The sequence below is a fragment of the Scomber japonicus genome, chromosome 23, assembly GCF_027409825.1.
Source record: "Scomber japonicus isolate fScoJap1 chromosome 23, fScoJap1.pri, whole genome shotgun sequence".
Classification (NCBI taxonomy): Eukaryota; Metazoa; Chordata; class Actinopteri; order Scombriformes; family Scombridae; genus Scomber; species Scomber japonicus.
In genome coordinates, this window is record NC_070600.1 from 18,759,499 (window position 1) to 18,778,674 (window position 19,176).

Below are 19,176 nucleotides of genomic sequence, written 5' to 3' on the forward strand. Positions count from 1 at the left end.
GGACTTATTCCATAGCTGCCAATTTGAATTGAAGTGAGGCAGAAGTGAGGTAATTGCTTCCCAAATGGATGTAGGTTAAGTGATTTTTCTTTTCATGCAAGGCGAGACATATGAGATTCAAATGATTTCACTGTCTGCATGATACTGGGGAATGTAGCGTGAAGCTGTGCTCATGAAAGCCTAAATATTGTTCCATGTCTCAGGTGTGTATTCATGCTTACAGCTTGCATTTGTCATGGCGAAGTCATGCTTTGCGAGCCATGTGACACGTCATGCTGCCTTAACGTCCTGCCCTCACTGGAGATTTGCTACTTGTTCTTGTTCAGCATTGCCTCTGTCAAGTGAAATGACTAGCCATGTATGAGATATGCCACAGCAGCAGGCACCATTAGGCAACAGATCTACAGTAAATGAAGAGAGTCCGTTTGGTTCTGTTCTGTGGTAACACATGAAGATTAATCCCTTGGCCCCTTCAACTAAGGTTCACTGTCATCATTCAGTTCTTATCAGGCCGCATGCAGCACATGTAGGTAAGAACGAAGAGAACTAGCAGCGTGGCTCAGCAGTTCACAATAAACCTTAATGGGCATGTGTGGTGTCGCAATCAACTGATTTGTAAAGTGCAGTGGATGAATGGATTGCATGGCTAAGTATTTGCACGTGCAGGCTCAGAATCACACATGTGCACATGATCATGAGATGCAGCATGCATGTTTGTTTTTTTCATTTAGTCCCCAGTCCAGAGCATTGGTCCTGAATGCTGCCCTGATTTAGGAGCTATATTACATGGCCAAAAATATGTAGACCCCATGTCCTTATACTTTTGTGTCACTTTTGGGTCTGTTTTTCATAATAATGCTACAACATACACTATTTTAGACAACAGTGTGCTTCCAGCTGTTCTTATGATCTGATAATCTTGTAGAAAGACTTTGGAAAAGAGTGAAGGCCGTTATAGCAAAAGATTCATTCCAATCATTTTAATCATATATATGTAATCATATTTTCTTACTTTATGACCATATAGTTTATTCATGTTAAACATGCCGTCTTAACTGATCTGTGCTTTTCTATCCATGAACTAAAAAATAATTAAAAAATTAAATTAAAAATCGTACTTTTCTTAATATGTTTAAACATTATCATGAGGTTTTAATCTTATTTTATTTCCCACTGTAAATCAATATTATGTCGAGGAGATATTGAATCATGTGCAATATATGTATATCGATGCTTTTGTGTTTGTAAAGCTGCTTTCCTTCTGCAAACAATCCCAGGTGATGAGATATTGTGAGGATGGAGGTAGATTAATCCTCCTCCAAACCACTCCCAACCTCTCTCTCTCTCTCTCTCTCTCTCTCTCCCTCTCTCTCTCTCTCCCTCTGTGATGCTGCAGCTCTGGTAGTCTTTCCAGTCTCCAGTAAACAGCAGACATGGCGACAGTGGTCCAACCGCTCACTCTGGATCGAGGTAAGGCGCTCGGAGCTTCGTAATTTCTGCTTCTCATTAAAGAGGTTTTTTCATGCTTTTTCAAACTTCTGCAAGGAACTGGCAACCCGAGGTCGATCCAGGTGTTTGTATCCGGCTCGGATTTCCTACTGATTGCTCGCACAGGTCGTTATTTCAAGGCAATATGAGCTCACGCTATTTTAAATTTAAAAAAAACAAAACCTCCAGCCTTTCGGTTTTGTGCGTGCGTTTTGGAGCGCTTGTTTCCTCTCTGTTTATATGGATACAAATATTGATTTACTGTAATTTATTTGGCAGATGGACATGCTTACATTGCTTACAGTGCGTTTGGTTTATTTCCATCTATATTATGTAACCTCTTCGCTGATATTATTCTGTTACAGCTCGCTTTTTCTCTGTCATCTGTTAACATAAAGAGGCATACCTCAGCCACCGAGGCGCGGTAGCACTGAAATCTACTTTTGTCAGATTGGAGACAACTTTTGTATTTGATGAGTGCAGGTGCAAAGGCAGATTGGTGCTCTCATAGCAAATATGAATAGGAAGCAGGTCTTTTTCTACCTACTTGTTGGAAACCAAATGCAAAATGTAATTAAGGGCTCATTATATATTGTGATATATCCCAGCCTATTTTGCTCATGCATAGCATGTCAGTGTTTAGTAAAAACTGAGATAGAGTATTTAATTTTAGGTTGAGATAGAGTATTTATCTGTTAAACAAATATTTGTGCATCCCCTGACCTCATTTATATTTTCTCCAGGATGAATTCTCACATCATGTAGCATTTGTTTCATTTTCAACAGCCTAAGTCATATAATTAATTTAAGAATAATGTACAAATGTTAAAGCAAATCTAAGAATCCCTTTAGTATTATCATGAATGTGATATTACAGCGCACTCCTGAGAAGCACAGACTTACTCTAAATCCCTATACTGACTTGTTAAAAGTGTCTATTTTTAGATCACAGATGCAAAAAATCCCCACTCTTACATTCAGACTAAATGCATATCTGCTGGCGAAATGTAATATTGCACAAGTCTTGCATTGGAAATGGAAGCCGTCAAATATAGAGAAAGGAGACACCTTAACTATTACCTCTGTGCCAAGTAGAGCTAGCATCAGCTCCCGAGCCACAGAAGGTAACTATAAATACATTTATCTGGTGGGAGAATTAATTATTATTATGGTGGAATCAATCTGTCTGATATTACACACTGTTATTTAGGATCCAAGTAATTAGTCACGATTGATCATTCTCACTCATATAAGGAATTCGACTTTAGTCCATGTGCTTAATTGCAACCTCAAGTTTAATGCTTCTAGGCAGTCAAGCTTTACTGATGCACAATCTGATGCATGCTCAAGTGCTATACCATGCAGAGTTAATCAAATGAGCCAAAGCTTGCACCAGGCAAACAGATAAACAATATAACCCACGCATTTCCCACCCACCAGTAACACATACGAATTATAGAGAGGGGCTTTGCAGTACTGTTAAACAGGCTTTAAAACACAGATGCTGCAATAAATGTCTTCTATATCAGTAAATGTTAGCATTCAACCTAATCTGATCTTAGTCATTTACTGGGGCAGTGACTCAGATGTGACCTGAGCCTCTGTGCAGGGGTCCAATCCATATTCACGTGCTGTGAATTCAACCAGTCAGTGGCTGGCAGCTATAACGGCACGGGAAGTAGTAATGATAGTTTCACACTGGAGCCGTCACAGAGAGAGAGAGAGAGAGAGAGGCAACATTATAGGCCCCCCTTTCTTCAGTCGCTGCCACTTTGGAGAAAACACTATAATTGCTAATGAAAAGGTAGGCTTATGTTGGGAGTTGGCTTTAGCTGCAGAGTCCTTGAGTTTGTCAAACACACGCAGGGAGGAAATGGGACAGAGATGTTAATTTCCACTGCTCCCATTTGGTTTGTTGGGTCGCAGCAGGATGAAAAGATCTTACATGACTGATCTTCCTGTTATTGTCAGAGGAAGTTAGCTGATCAGAAACAATGGATTTCACCCTCCCTGTATAAATTATAAAACTGTACCGTCATTCTCTGCAGAGTTGGCCTTTAACTACAAATAAGCATGTCCCAGAGATGACAACCTTTTTCACATGAAATAGTCAGAGCAGAGGCCACTGGGAGTGTATCTCAACACTAGTTTTGTATGCCCTTTTACCAAAAGTGAGATAAAAGAAGACTGAGTCAGCCACACACATCTGCAGTTCCAGCTGAATGCTAAAGCCTGTGTGCAACATGCTGAAAATGAAAATGCTAACATGCTGCTGGTGTTGAGCAGGTATAATTTTCATCATGTTGGCATGCTAACATATACTAATTAGCAATGGATATATAATATGGCTGAGGCTAATGAGAAGGCTGGTAGTTTTGCAGATATTTGGGCATAAACCATTTGCAAAAACTACAAATTTTGAACTGATTATGACACTAGAAGAAAAATTAAGGTATCATGAACATTGAATGTATGTACCAAAAGAGATATTTCACTCAAAACCCTAAAAATGCCAACCTCAATGATGAACAAAGTCAGTAAGACAGATAATATACTAAATATAATGGCAATGCATCAAACTGACCGTCATTGTCATTTCTGGAGCCATGGCACTAGCATGGCTAAAACTTGAATTTGATAGAAACTAGTCAACCTAAATTAGAGTTGGCAGCTGAAGTACATTAAGACTGTATTAATACATCCCATAATTGCAGAACTATAGTGTGTATGTAGAGAATTACCTTCAATAACCCCCAAACAGAGCTGCAAACCTGTTGCATTGAGCAGCTGGTGGAACAGGTATGAAGAGAGAGTGAAGAATAGAACAGGAATACCTTAGAAAGGGCAGCAAAGCAAAAGATTTTCATTTTGAGGAAAGGAGAGTTGTGCTTCTTATACAGAATGCAAAATCTTATACAGTAGCTGCATCACATTCTGGGCTACAGCATCTCTGTTGAGAAAGTCAAGTTGTTGTTTTTTTACAGTGGGGCACTCCTGTGAGTCCAACAATTTCTGTACAGTTTATAGCCTCATGCACTTAATAGCCTGAATGAAATAGCTGCAACTGAAATCCCAGACCTTGTTTTCCTTCTGAGAGAGTTCACTGATACGAGGCCCGACCTTATTCCCATCACATGCTTTCAGTCACACCAGCGATTTGAAGGATTAAAAGGGCGCTGACAAGCTGACGTCACTCATAGCTGTTGACATTGCAAACAACCTCCCTTTAAGCAGAAAGAAAGGTTCATATAGAGACTTTTGAAGGGACACTGCCCACTAATTAGTGAGGATGAAGAAGACAATGAGAGTGTAATGTTTTCAGTTCCTGCTCTCACCACAGGCTCATGCAGGAGCCATTAGCCCTCAAGGAGTGATTTATTTGTCTTGCTTGGAGGATATTGTCGCAGTAGGGCAAATTAGAGCTAATTCTCTTGGCGTGTGGACAGGACTTGTTTGATAAAACTCTGCCGTCCCATTTGACTCATTCAGAGTGTGATTATTTCTGTTTTTATGGTTGAAATTAGCTGCAGAGTTGCCAAGGGCACCAAGGACAGTCAGGTCAAAGTGGCAGTGGCAGATGGCAAGGCCTTTTCAGGACAATTTATTTTAGCATGCATGACATCCAGATAGCATCTCTCAGGGTATAAAGGTAGGAGTGAAGTCAGAGAAAGGTCATTTAAGCCTTTCCTTTCATCTGCTGAGGCGGAAATTTAAGTTTCAACCATTAAAGTCACAAATGTTCTTATTTTTTCAAGATTTCTGAAATGTATTCACAACCACATAGTTTAATGAGCTCAGATTCTGATGTGGATGTGTTTATTTACATCACAGCAGTTCTGTCAAAATGACGCTTCTAAGTACTGAAAATGAATTACACTCAGCTCTACTGACTATTGTAAATGGACTAATTATAGCAGAAACTGGAGCGTTTCCCAGTGTGAACAGATCCCAACAACAATGCTGTTGAAGCTTGTCGAACGTGGAAGCCTTCATTATGTGTCACTGTGGCTTTGTTCAGCTCTGTGCCTTTTTTCTAATCAGCGAATGATGAGGATGACCTTTTTTAGTCACAGCCTGATGTTGGAAGAGCTCAGGGAAATTACCTTCCAGAGCATCATGCCACATGGCCGACCTCAGCTACAGTCATTTTGAACCATGATATTCCTTTCAATTTTGCTTAGTGTTTAATTTTTACTTTTACGTCCAGTACGTGTGGATAAAGATTATGGGTGTGTGACGAGATGAGCTTTGGTCTCTGTGTAATGAAATTGTGCATCGTCATTGTTGTTAAAGTTAATAACACTGAGAAACATACGAGGTTTTGTGAAATATGTTAGCTGCTATCTAAAGTCATTACACAGCTGATTCAGAACATTACACTGCTAGTTTGAATGAGTAAATTAACCATTTTAAAGGAAGATTACACCTTTCAAAGTTTACTGTTATAATCCATTTGTGATGTTTGGTTCCTTTAATATACTATTTTTGTTCATCGATGGAACTGGATGTATTTTGCTGGTGTACTAACTTCTCTTTACTCTGCTTTGTCTGTTCTACCTTAGTTAGAAATGTCCTTATTTCCCAGTAAACTTTTCTGGACTTTTAGGAAGAGAAAGATGAATTTGTATTCAATGCGTGTTGCTGGGTAGGTGTGGTAGAAACAAAGGACCATCAGTCACCCCCTTTACTCAAAAACACAACACGTCCTATAGCTGCATTGCATTCTGGTTTGTTTGAGTTGGTGCTAGTTTGTATCTGTAGCCCACCTCTTATACAACACTCTTGTGTCTCCCTGATGTGTTCAGGAATATAGGAATGATAAAGCTTTTTTTGGGTTTGACAGATTGATGCCAAAAGAGGATTTTTGCCCAGCTGAAAATGTCCAAAAAATAACATGGGCTGCTCCACAATTGTCTTTATGAGCGATATCATTGGTGTTTGACCAGTTTTCCACATGGAAAACACATTGCCAGACAATGAGACAAAACACATTTGATTTATATTAAGTGTTTATATGTCTTAGGGTTTGTGTACTCTGATGTCCTTCCAGTCTAATTGAACACATAAAACTCTTTTGTTTCTGCTGTTTCTTTTGTTGTTCTCATTGCATGCTTAAGCTGTTTGGTAATAATTTACTAGAAATTCACATTGTTAAGGTCCATTCAAATTGAATATATTGATCGCTGCCTTGCCATTCTCCCCTTATAACGCTGCCTTCAAATTAAAGTCATTAGGTCATATTTTCAACATTAGAAGTCAAGTATATTGTATGTTTGGCATTCAAGTGATTGAAATCTTGCGAACACTGTTGCTAGGCGACTGACAACAAAAATAGATTTGTTCCCTTATCAAAAATGATTAATGATGCATTTGAACATCTTGTTTAGTAAGAAAGAGAATGAATGTTTCAATTACTTTCCAGTCTTCTCGCAAACACAATAAACACAACCGGTCAGGTCTCCAGTGCTTGACTCAGTACAGTACAGCCATTCAGGACTTTTCAATCTGAGGTGAAAAATGAGAAGAAAACTGCATGAAACATTTTGGGAAATGAGGCTGTCTCCCATTAATATGTTTTATTCTTTTTGAAGCACTAGAAATCCTTATGCTCCTATAAGAGTATAAAAGTGGAGGAAATGCCTGCAGTAAAAGCAGTTTGACACAGTTTTTTGAAGAAAAAAAAAGCACAGAATTTAAGGATTTTAATTGCACTTTTAACATTAGTTTCTGGAAATTCAGTAATGAACATTAATACTGTCACTCCATCATCAACACACAATGGAAACTTTGTTCAGAGAAGGCATTAGTGAAGTCCTGACAAGTCACGTAATTAAAAAAACTCACATTAAACTTAGCTCATTTAATCAGTAAGTATCACTAATGAGAATCTCATCCTAAGTATAGCAGAGGGAAATTAACTGCTGACAGGATCCCTGCTTGTGTCATTACTCTACTTAATATGGCAGCAGTGCATTACACTGTTACAGTATCCTGATGTAGCGTGCACTAAGTTACTTTGAATGGTGTCACAACTTCTCCCAGACATCAAAAGATACTCTATAATTACTGCTCATGACTTTCCATTGCTCACTGCAATACCTTGGTCATTCTTTTCTGGCAGATAATGAGATAGAAAGAGCTTTTTTCCCCTGTGTCACTGTTCCTTAAAAACCTCCTCACTTAGATACAGCAGCATCAACTCCTCTTTCTTTTTCTATGTAAGAAGAATCAGTCAAATTACACAGTGAGAATGACCCAGTTGCATACAGTGTGTTTGCTTTTGGCAGACTGAAAGTTGTCAGTGTTGAGTGTTGAGTGTGAAGGTATCATTGAGGCAGAAATAAAACCTTGTACATATGTTGCACATCTGGACCCACTGCATCACTCCCTGGAGCGTTATCAGCTCATCATGGCTCTAGATTTAAGTCAGTATAATACAATAAAGCACTGGAAGTTGGAAGTTGATTTCCCTCCATTGCATTTCCAGTGAAATGGGGATTAGATTGCCTGCCTGAGTTTATCTTGTTGTTGCACCATGTGTTCAGATCTGTATGTGACAGTAAGACAGGCAGAGGTTTACTGTGTCAAGGGTCAAAAGTAAGGCATGCTAACAGGGAGCAGTCAGAACAGGTCATCAGAACAAAAATGCTAAAAATGGGTTTCACAATAACTGATCTTAACTTAAGGAATGGGCTATGTTCATACTTAGAGGATGAGAAACTGGGTATGAAAGTCAAAAAAATACTGATACCAACTGATGGGCAGGGGGGGAATAGCAGGCTCAGGAATGAATTAGTGGCTGGCAGATAAAAGACAAAGTTTAAAGGTGCAGAAAATTGTGAACCGGCTGACTCCAGCTAAAAACATTAAGAAGCAATCCCACAGTTTAGGCTTGGCGATATGGTTGAAGTAGATTTGAAATAGGTTAGTCAGTGCATTTTATTCGAGATTGAAATATAATGGCAACTATTGGATGGGTTTCTGTGAAATTTGGTACAGACATTAATGTCTCCCTCAAGATGAAGAGTTATAACTTTGGTGGTTCTTTACCTTTTCCTAATGTGTCTGTGTTCTTTGGTTTATGACTAAATACAGACAAAATGAACATTACCATCAGCCTCAGCCGTACTTTTAGGGGTAGTGCTAATCAGCATAGTAAATATTAGAATGTGAACAATCTAAACTAAGACAGTGAACATCATAAACATTATACCTACTAAACATTAGCATGCTAGGATGTTGTTATGCTGGCACTAGCATTTAGCTTGCCACGTAGCTGTGCCTCAGCTACACAGAGTTGCTAGCATGTCTATAGATAATCTGATATTCACTGCGGTGAACTGTTGCACATAATATCAAACAATACACCTAATATTTGCCAAGCATAACTTTCAACAACTCATTATTTTTTGTTCATAATCTAATTTGAACACCAGTAATTTGTAAAATGATAACAAGATTGCACTGAAAGTTGATAAAGGATAGTAATAAATGATCACCCAGTCCTAAGCTCAATGTAAAAGTTCTATATTCAAAATCATACTAAAGTAAAAGTACAGAAGTGTTAGCATCAAAAGCTGTACTCCAGGGTACACAAGTAAAGGCTCTCATCACACAGAACGACCCCTAGACGACGATGCCTTGAAGCATATTTTAGACCATCACAGGTTATGTGTGTAAAATTACATTATGTTTGCTTCTGAGAGCGTGTGGGTGTGTGTTTGTTATTTTATACGTGTCATAAAACAAATCCAGAGGTGTCCATGCATGTTGTTATTGTGTAGCAGCATTGGTTAGTCAAGGATGGGATAGTATTCTCTGTATTTCCCTCCAGCTGAAGTTATTCATAGATGATACATAGGCACACCATGTGGGTGTTGAGCACATACTTGGCGTTATCTTGAACTATGCTTCATTTGTTCTGTCAGCCTCTCTTCTCAGCTGAAGGTAAAACACGAGAGGAGTGTGGTCCTTCGTCGTGATTATGTCAGTGTTATCAGAGTGCACATCCAGGGGCTTTTTTGTCTCTCTCTCTTTCTCTCTCTGTCAGACTATTAGGTCATGTAATGTGTAATTTCACTGAACATCTGATACGAGAATCACTTCCCGTTAATGTGACGTAACTCGTGATCCCCTCACAGTCATCTGAGTTGCTTTGTCACGGAACGCAATCACCATTCAGTGCTTCGTCCCCTGGGCTTTTACAACTCTCTGATCAGTCACACAGCTCATTTCATGTCCCACTTTTTACATCAAGCATGCAGAAATCTGTGCAGTTCATTTGAGTCGTAGAGTAGAACTGAGGACTAAACTATTTAATCTGTTAGAAATAATCCAGTTTATCAGAACTGTTTTCTTGCCCCACTAAGAGCATACCCGGATTAGTTTACACACTTTCCTCACACAACAATATCTCTCGTGTGAATGAAAAACAGCATGACAGCAGAGCATAACATCTTCACAGCCATATTTTCGGGATGTGAGATAAGATATCACTGGGAGCAGTAAAGTGAAAATTTGCCAATACAGCACCAGCAGACATTTCATTACCTCTGAGCTGCTGAGTGAGAGCCAGAGAACTGTACACCGCTTATTATCATTCATCATTTTACGGATACCAGCAATTACATTGTCTTGTAATCACTGTTCCTGTGTCCCTTTGCTGTTACATGGGGATAAAACTTGCAAAAGGACCGCAATAGCTGTCATTATAGGTAAAGGTCGAACATTTAATTGAATTTAAACTGTTTGATGCATAGCTCGTGAAATTTAAAATTACTCTAATTTAAGTTGGGAAGATTATATCTGGAAATGGGCAGGCTTCGCTTCTGATCCACGAGATGAAAGCAGCATCAGAAATGTCTTCAATATCAATCTTTGAAGTTAAGTTCCAAACGCCCAGTCGAAGTCCTTGATGTGGATGAGGAAAATGGTGCTAATGAGGATGTGAAAGCAAATAGTGGCAAAGAGAGAGAGAAAAAAAATCTTTCCTAGATGGCCCTTGACCTAAGTTTAATGAGAAGGAAATGCTTATAAACCTCCTAGACAGATGCCTTTGCTGCTTAGACGTGTACCTTCTCATTATGAGCTATTCAGAATCAGTGTTTTTTCAATCAATGATTTTATTTTTTTTATCACTTCGAAATATTGATACAACACACTTGTGGGTGTTTTAGCTTTTAAAACCTCATATGGTGGATGTCTTTTTCTGATGAAAATATTCAAGTACATTTGTGATTAGACACATTAAGTGGTGTCACATGGACAAATGTTTTTCCACCTTTTTATAGAAAGTTTAAAGGGTCAGTCCAGTCAAATTACGAAAGCACATATTTCATAATGTTAGTCACTTCTGTGGATTATCAAGAGTAACTAGGACACTGTCTCTGGAAAGATGATGCTGCTGAATATTTTGAGTGTAGTTTTTCAATGCTGTGAGCAGCCAAAGCAGATTTACCTTTACCTCTGTTGTTTTTGGGTGGAGGTAGTAATCTCAGAGACAGATATCTCAAAACCTGGACAAATAAAAAGCAAAGTCTGCAGGGCATTTCACATACCCACTCTTCATCATGGCCACTGTTTCATTGCAAATCAAGCACAATGGTCTCATTCCACTTCCCTTAGGGGGATGAATGTGTATTTCTCAGTCCAGTCATCCTTAAATGCTTTCCACTCTTTTTCACTGTCAACTTTTCTTTTTTTTCTTTCAGTTAGTGTTTAACAATCCATTTTACTTCATTCCACAATAACACTGCTAACTGTGGCGACTAGCAAGCGGCTGAATGATGACAGCTGAGGTGATTTTGGTAGAGATATGTCACTCAGAAGCGATCCATATCAGGTTGGGGTAAAATTTTGTTCCTTGGGTTAAATTGTTATTTGGTCTGGATCCTATCTCAAGTCCATCTATTGAGCTTTATAGAGTGCTACACAAAAATCGACCCGCACTGTATGTTTTGTACGCCGTAGTAAAGCAAAGCTCGGACTCAAACAAGACAGCTGTGCAGATGATTTAAAAGCAGAGTTTACTTGATCGTTGAGGCAAGCAAAGGTGAGAAACAGGTAAACAGACAGAACAGACATCCAAGTAGAAAAGGGGGGCAAAAAAGAAGCTGGCAGAGTTTCAAAAACGCTGGCAGCAGTTGAAACCTAGGGGCAGCCAACCAAGTACAAGATATTACCAAATGGATTCTCAAAACCTACCATCATCACTCATGGCTGGATACAGAACAAATAGGATGCCAAGAAATAGCAATCAAGGCCCTACCGCTCTTTAACAACACTGTAAAAAAAACCCACAACTGCTTTAAAAACACTGTAATTGCCACAACTCTGTCAGCCTGATGGAAAGTCAATAACATGACAAACTTCACAATGTCACCTAGCTCACATACACCCATTTGGCACAGATTTACTTGTTAACAAATCACCCATGACAGGCACCAAATGGAAGGGAAAAAAGGGCATAATACATCAACACTACATCTCATCATTGAAAATAACACATTACTTAAGAAAGCAGGAAGGCGCTATACTTAAAAAACAGTCATTTAAAGCAGGCAATCAAGGCAAAAACCAAAAGCGTTCAATAACAGCTTTCAACCACCAACTACCCAATTAGACATCAATAAAATGACTAATTCAAACAACCTCTGTCAAAATTATACAAGTTTTTATCTTCCACTGTCTCCACCGTACCTTTTCCAATAGATAAATGGGGAAAAGTTTTTAACATCAGCATCAGTAAGGACTTCTGGACTCAAATATGTCCATCAACATAAGATGCATTCACTGTACCCTGCTGTCGTGCACTCTGGCTCTGCCTGAAAGTATCACAGTGTGGGTGCAGCATCCCCCTGTCCTCATCTTACATACAGTACTAGGAGAATTGATATACTTGATGCATCACAAAAACAATCACAATGCCTCTACTGGTAGCCATAACTACCGCCAAGAAAACTATTTTGTTTGGGATTGGAAAAAATAAATCACTGTTTTATCATCAGTGGTTGAATCTTTAAAAAACAGGGAACAAATGTTCAAAATAAAAAAATCAGAATAATTCAATGAACAATATTCAGAATTTCCTAAATCTCAACCACAATCATATAGATTCATAGATATCTAGAGTCAGGCATACGAATGGAAACTCACTAACACAATCATACAGTACATTAAAACTTCAAGATCATCCAATAATCATTATTATTAAGGTTGCATAATGATTCTTCTATTACTGCTGCCACAAATATCATCAATGATTCAAACACTTATCTGCCCAAACTCACACCCAGCTACTTCATTCACCACACATCCACTCCATGCACACCTACAGGTAATCTCTCTATTCATCATGCTGAGTGTATCCACCCGTATCTTCCTACCTCATTATATACCCTCATTCCTGTGTCATATAAAATAGAGCAAACAGAAAAGAGACAAAAAAAAGGCTGGAACGCAATGACGAAGATGGCCCAGTTGAAAATCTGGCATGAAGTACAGCAAGGGGAAGTTGGCAGGTGTATATCAGGAGGGAGTTGGGATGGAGAAGCAGGAGTGTAAGTTGTTGTGGGGATCAGGTGATTGGAAATGGCGGGAACTAGCAATTGCTAGTTGGTTTGGGAATAGCAGGCGAGTTACAGGAAAATGAGTGTTTAATTCTATCTGCATGTACTTGTATAAGACTCTAAGTAGAGAAGTTTGATTAATGGCTGATTAGCATTATCCTGGCAACTAGTCCCATTGCCAGCTCTCATCTGCCAGTACGACTCTCACTGGTCTAGTTCTCGCAAGCCGTAACCAGTCTCGACGTGAACTGAACCTGCAAAAAAATGGATCAATATAATCTGCAGAGCATTATTACAGAGCGCTGGAAATAGAAACACGCATTGGATTTCTGTGAGGCGTGCTCATTGTCTCTATATGTAATGTGAAGGGAAAATGCAATGAGATCTTGGTCTGTTTCACATTTCCTTTTTACGGCCCTATACAGTTTTCACTCAGTCAGAGCTTCAGACTACTTGTTTTTTTTCTCATTTCCCACAGGTCTGCAAACAGTAAAAGCTCCTCAGTCTGCCATCTGCTTTATTGAGTTACTCTATATTCCCAAAATTCAATATCAGCGTGTGTGTGTGTGTGTGTGTGTGTGTGTGTGTCATGTCTGTGAGCACATTTTGTGTACATCACAGTGTTCTGTGAAAAGAGGCACGGGTACAACATGTAGTAAGATGACAGTGCTGGAGAGGAGTAGGTTGTATTATTGTTTGTCTTTACTGCCTGTTAAAGTGAACCCGGATATACCCTCCTTTACTATATACATATAGTATAGTACTCCTTTAATGTTTTCATAGGAGGCTTCATATTAACTGTGCTTTTAATTAGGGTTGCAACTAAGAATTATTTTCATTATTAAATAATCTATTGATTGTTTATCACACGATCTTTGGAACGAATTGGCTAGTTTTGTCTGACCAACGATTCAAAACTGAAAGATATAAAATTTACAATTACATAATTAATTAAAACATGATTTAAACACTTAAGTATATAAATTGTTGTTGATTAATCGACTTATTTTTACTTACAGCAGTGAAAAAAACATGCCATGTCAAGCTGTTCATACCACTTTTCTTGCATACTGTATGCTCGCTGATGCAGAACAAGCTCCACGATGAACAACATGTATGTGTGCACTTCACCTTTTCTGTATTGATCAATCCCTGTTGGGAAGCCAAGCATGGCTGTGTAAGGTCTTAAAAAGAGATGCTGTTGTTGTTTAGTGAGGTGACATGAATCTAAACCAGCGGCTCGGCTGTCAGTCAAATGAGGTGTGGGTGTTCTGTTTGCTGCAGAAAAATATAATGTTGAATTAAATAACTAGACAGCTTTCTTCTCTGCTGTTTAAAGAGCATGTATTCACTGTGTGGTGCTGGAATTCTGCTCGGGGGGGGGGGGGGGGTTTCTTCTGACAAAACAAGCCTTTCGAGTTTGAAGATGTTGCAATTGGTCTAGGAACTTGTGGTTAACCTTTTCATTACTCTGTGACATTGTACAGTTTACAGGATTACAAGCAACAACAAGCCGGACCGTTGTCTTTTGGGGTGAAAGAAGAACATGGGAAAACACTACGACTCCACTATATAACTGAACCAATCATATCTCTTTGTGTGGTCACTCGTCTCTGGTGACACAAGCTGAATAAAACATGTTATTGACCCAACAGTCCGAGTCCAGTGATTGAGTACCAAATCACTTCCCTCTCCTTCGATTATGTATCTCTATTGGGCCTGCCAGTATCAGGGGGCAAGAAATTAATCAGCCAAGTTGGCGGATTCATTCGGTGCAGACTAATTAGTGGCGGAGAGCTCACTACACCCAGAGTCATAGCCTCTAACTTAAGGCTTGGAGTTTAGTGTTAATGCTTTGTAATACCTGCAGGTGCCTATACTCTGACTAGGAAGCCTTAACTTTGAACAAATGAGCCCATGACTCTTTCCTGCTCTCCTTTATTCTCATGCATAAGTCAAGCCAAAGCAAACGATCCATGGATGGGATTGCTATTCTATCTTTCTCGCCCCTTCTGGCCTTGACTGAGTTTCTTTCCATTATCCCACCCATTGATTCGCTCTAGCGCCTTTCTCATAGCTGTGCTGTTAATGTAATTGAATTGGGTGTTTTTTTGTTTTTTTCTTTTCCCCCCACTCTGTCCTCCTGGCATGAGTATTCACACACATATATACTCACAGCCAGCATCTCTCCCTCTTTCTGCTAGATGTTGCCAGGGCTATCGAGCTGCTGGAGAAGCTGCAGGAGTCGGGTGATGTTCCCGGTCACAAGCTCCAATCCCTGAAGAAGGTCCTTCAGAGTGAGTTCTGTACAGCCATCAGAGAGGTGAGTCACTGTCAGTGGAAGGAGCTGCTGGTCTGTAAACATTAACATGACTCATGTCTTCCTCATTAGCAAATATTTAGATCATCTTATTGGTACTTGTACTCCTTGTTATGGTCTTATTTCATTGCAGTTTTAATCACACAGTGCGCTCAGTGTTGTTTTTCCTTGATGTTAAAGTTGATGGTTAAAGATAGGTTCACAATTTACCATGTCTCTCCCAAAACAATAGTCAGGGCAAAGCAATTGTCCAAATGAATATTGACACGTCACTGTAATCATTCCTCTTGCTCACACAGGCCATTAGAGATCCCTTCACAATGCACTTTTAATTTAAGTGCCCAAAACTGAAGAGTAAAACACTATCCATTGAACACAAATATGTTGTTTTTTTTTTGGGGGGGGGGGTTAACTAAAAAGACTACTTGTAACTTGGAAGATATCCACTTTATTTCACTAGGTCAGATGACTGAATCCTCATGTTATCTAAACCTTTAAATCAATTTTGCTTAAAATAAAGAGTATGGATTTTGTTCCCCATAACTTACATTGTAAGTACATTTGAAAGGGGATCTTTTAATGGTCAGTATGAACAGGAGAAATGATTGCAGCATGTTTCAGTGTTCATGTAGACACCTGAATATTGTTTTATCACAGACTTAGAACATTTTGAAACTAACCTTTAAGTTGCTCTTTCACCTGTTCAGTCAGGGTTGATTGAATGAGGATTTATGACTATAAGAAGAACAAAAATCAGAACTTGCACTTTTAAGTCTCTGTGGTTTTACATCAATCAACAAATGGCTGCAGCATTATGAAAATGTCAGAGATTATTGCTCTGCCTTATTACTGCTGGAGCTGAACAGCAAAAACTGAGTTTTGAACTGCATGAAAAATTCACACGGAGTATTTAAATGATCACGGGCCCAGAAAACATTATGAGCATTTCATTATCTTGAAGGTTTGCTAAGCCTGTTACACTGAATTTTAATTAAGCAAATCACTGTTAGAGATTGGTTTCAATCACATTTTATGGTAACGGAATAAAGAGCAAATCATAAACAGTAGTATTTATTTCTCTCTGCTTTCATTCACATGCACGCAAACAGCCACACGATGATCCATCATCTTAACATCATTCATGAGGATGACAGAGTGCAAAGCAAACAAGAGAAGTTACTCTATATGACTGTATGACTCACTGCACTGGCTGATGATGAACCACAAATCTAGGATATTTAAGTATCTTGTTGGTTGTGATATAATGTAGAACTATAGTGGCATGTATTTGTTAAGCTCCAAACCGAGTTAGGAGCTAAGAAACAGATGTGTCATCTGTGTGGCAAGAGAATTGTAAACAAAATGAACATGTAATTAGTCCTGGAATGAAAGCAGACAATTAGCAAACGTGGGAGGGAAGATAATTGTTGCCTGCATTACATTAAACAATGTTTTTCAGGTTAATGTGACATCCTTCATTATACTGCAAGCATCATGCATCTAGGTGCATGTTTGAGCATACAACTTGACATGACTTTGACACCTGAGATCAAGGTTTGTGTCCTGCAGCACACCTTGTTAGGTCTAGGCCAGCAAAGGACTTGGTAAGGGAGAGATGATGGTTTGGAGTAAAACTGAGAAAGTGGGCATGTCCTCTCTCATGCTAAAGTCTGCTGGAAGTATTGTCTTTTACAATATTTATCTCAGTATTTGTCAAACCTCATTCAAGTCTTTTTAGGTGGCAAAATATAGAAATGTTAATCATGCTTTAGTTGCCAGGAGGGGATGTTGTAGGAAATCAAATTGGATAAACTGATGGTGAACATTTTGCAGATATGTTGAGTATAAACATTTTTTTTATTTGTTTATGCAAATTAGTTTGTGTGGACATAATGTTTGGGTACGGTGGCCGAGACCCGCCATAGCTGCAAATAAAAGTAACGCTGCAAACAAAAACAAACGCTGCTGCATATAAAAGAAACGCTGCAAATAAAAAGAAACGCTGCAAATAAAAAGAAACGCTGCTGCATATAAAAGAAATGCTGCAAATAAAAAGACACACCGCAGCAAACAAAAAAAACGCTGCAAATAAAAACAAACGCCGCTGCAAATAACAGAAACACAGCAGCATATAATTAAAAAAAAGATGCAAATAAAAAAAAACACAACAGAAGTGGATTACCGGGGACTGTTTTTGCCGAAACACCGGAAGAAGAAACAACAACAACAACAACAGGACTACGAATTGGAAAACGAACTTGTTGTATTGTTAGCTTCGGCTAACACGGGGAGACCACTAACGAGAGTGGAAACAACTGACGGCTACATAGTTCCGGCAGCTTATTACTGTCGTTGTTGTTGTTGCTTGTACGTGTATGTCAGGAAAAGACGTAATAGGGACCGTATATGGTTTGTTATTTGTGTTATTACGTTACGTGTTGGACTAAATACATGGACATATTGAGGAAAGTATTTCGATGTTATGGAAACGGATTTCATATTTCACAAGAATGGATACTTGGCGAGCTGTACAGAAAGTCCTAGTCATAAGATGATCGTTGTGGATAAAGGGAAGACTTTGAAGGTATGTAGAGATTATAGCTGTTTTTACTTTAGCTGAGTGGCTAGCCGAGCTAACCGCTAATACTATTACGGCTGTGAGCAACCAATATAATTCGTGAGTGGTCTTGAATGAATCAGGGCAACCTATGCTTTCTAACAATGTACGGCATGAATAAATATGTTTAAGGGTTGGTGTTTAAAACATTCAGAAGACCTTGTGGCTACCTCCCAACCTCCGACCCGTCCCGTAGGCGGAACAGCGTGTTTTAAGTGTCTGCAGTTCCGATCCTCATCCCCATGTTGGCTGAAACAGACAAGTCACCCTCAAACATGCTGAAAACCATATTGATGTTTGGTTTGCAGTTAGTCATCCCTAATGTTTATGTGGCTTTGAGGATGTTCCTCACGTTGCCGGTGACAAACTGTGAGGACACAGCTTAAACTTCACATTAATCCAAATAATTATTGTTACCCACGCCTTAGATTATTGTTATCATGATTATTAATGATACAAACTCTCGTTAGTGGTCTCCCCGTGTTAGCCGAAGCTAACAATACACCGGCATTCTCCAGTTCAACTTCAAACCTGGGGCTACATCGCCTGACCAAATAACACATTAAAAGTACAGGTAGCGACATTAAACACTACCATTTTCACTTACTTTCTAGTTCGTTTTCCAATTCGTAGTCCTGTTGTTGTTGTTGTTGTTTCTTCTTCCGGTGTTTCGGCAAAAACAGTCCCCGGTAATCCACTTCCGTTGTGGCTTTTTTTTATTTGCATCGTTTTTTTTATTATATGCTGCAGTGTTTTGTTTTTTTTTTGTTTGCTGCGGTGTGTCTTTTATTTGCAGCGTTTCTTTTTATTTGCAGCAGCGTTTGTTTTTGTTTGCAGCGTTACTTTTATTTGCAGCTATGGCGGGTCTCGGCCACCGTAGGAGGTTTGGAGACAACAGAGCTCCAAAGATCCAAATCTGAAAGGGCAGTGGTTCCAAAAGCTATATTCAAGGACAGTTTGGAAAATCATGACAGACAGAGTCAAATACAAACTGTATAACCAAAGAAGAAACTGTGACCATAACACTATTAGACACCCACTGTGACCTTTCTAGCAGTTTCAATTTGCACACCTTCAAGATAGTAATTAGTCAAGCAGTGATAGAAAATGACAAAGCACATTTACTCAAGCACATTTACTTAAGCACTGTACAATTACTCCAGTATTATCAAGTGCTCTATATT

At 39.0% G+C, this 19,176-nt stretch overlaps 1 protein-coding gene across 1 annotated transcript in view; it reads left to right on the top strand.

Annotated features, from left to right (window-relative positions):
* Positions 1–1,443: 1,443 nt before the first annotated feature.
* Positions 1,444–19,176, top strand: part of lin7a (lin-7 homolog A (C. elegans)) — a 33,900-nt gene continuing 16,167 nt past the window's right edge. Inside the window, exons 1-2 of the mRNA XM_053313922.1 lie at positions 1,444–1,470; positions 15,260–15,378. The gene's annotated coding sequence lies outside the window, so the exon portion shown is untranslated. The remainder of the gene's footprint in view (positions 1,471–15,259; positions 15,379–19,176) is intronic.